This window comes from Lipotes vexillifer, unplaced genomic scaffold (assembly GCF_000442215.2).
Source record: "Lipotes vexillifer unplaced genomic scaffold, Lipotes_vexillifer_v1.1 scaffold591, whole genome shotgun sequence".
NCBI lineage: Eukaryota > Metazoa > Chordata > Mammalia > Artiodactyla > Lipotidae > Lipotes > Lipotes vexillifer.
This window is the reverse complement of record NW_006791954.1, coordinates 5,232,124-5,233,651: the sequence shown is the minus strand read 5'-3', so window position 1 is coordinate 5,233,651 and position 1,528 is coordinate 5,232,124.

Genomic DNA, 1,528 nt, shown 5'->3' with positions numbered 1-1,528 from the left:
GCGCCCTTGAGGGGCTGCTGGAGGGGAGTCAGGGCGCAGAGAGAGGCTGGCTGGGGTCCAGCCCTCCCTCGCTCTGGGGTGATGGCACATAATTTTTCCTGGGGTAATTGCTGGGGCCGTAATGTCTGCAGAGGCTTTAATGAGCTATGGCTGATCTGAGTTTGATTATTTTTCTTTCAGAGGAAAAGACAGTATCCTCCCACCCACGAGACAATACCTCACTGTCTGGTACCAGGAATGCTCCACTACCCCAGCTCAGGTGCAGGAATCTGGAGTCTGGGGAGGGGAACACCTTCTTTCCCTGTCTCCTGTTTGAGTGGGTGGGGGGCGGTCAGAGGACCCAGTGAGTCCCGGCGATGCCCTCTTACTAGCTGTGCCACCTTATACAAATCACTTCCGTCTCTGAGCTGCAATTTCATTCCTTCTGAAATAGGGGCAGGGATCATCTTCTTAGCTGTGAGGAATAGAAGAGGCGTGGATGCAGAAGTGCACTGTAAACTGTGAAGGATGCGGTGGAAGTAAGAATTTACTGTTATTAGAGCAATAATAACAATGACCCGCATTGCCCAGTAGGTGCTGGTTATGGAAGAATATGGCAGAGTGTGACCGTCACTCACAGGGCAGATCTGATGCCCAAGGACAAAAAAAATGTCCCCCCAGGTGATGGTACTTGGGAGTCCTAAGTATTGGACATGCATCCCACTATCCAGTGCCTCAGAAGACGGGGAGCAAAGAGGAGGCAGGATGGGGGCTCTTAGGCCTCAGGACTTCCCCGTAAGTGGGAGCTGAGAGTGCCCGTTGCCACAAGGAAACTGAGACTTGAATGGTACCGTGTCCAAGGTTTTCCAAGCAGTGATGGGTAGAGCCAGGCTTGAAGCTAGGCCCCAGGGAATCCAGAGCTTCGTCAGCTTCACGGTGCTGCAGCTGTGGTCCAGGAATCCTCCTCCTGACTCTCCAGCCGGGTCTTGCTCATTTCCCCACCCCTGGCTCTCTCTAAACCCCCGCAGCCAAAGCCAGAGGGCCAGGCCAGCCACGCCTCCGGTGGCACTGCCCACAGGTATCAGGTGTCCCCGGAACGCGGGCCCCTGAGCTGGCGGCGGAGAAAAGGGCTCTCCTGAGTGTTGGACTCCCCTCTCCGGCCTCAGCATCCTGCTCTCTGAAGCGGTGCCTCGACCTTCAAGATCTCCGAGGTGTCTTCCAGCCCGCCCTCCGGGCCTCTCTATCTCCTCCCTCCTCACGGTGCTCAGGCACATACAGCTTTCTGGATCAGGTCCCTCCCCAGCCTCGCGGTGCTTGACAGAACAAAAAGGGTTAATCTAGCCCCGCTGTGCAGCGACTTGCCTCTCCCTGGAGAAAGCAGGGGCTTTCTGGAACTTGCTCCCATCTTATCTGCAGAGGTTTGCCCCAACTTGTCCCAGGAGCAAGCAAAGTTTCAGTGACATGTAGTTGGCAGGCGGTGGGATTATCAATCAGCCCCTTGTCAGCCCTGAGCCCGCTGGCTTTTGTGAGAATGCCAGGGCCATGGGGC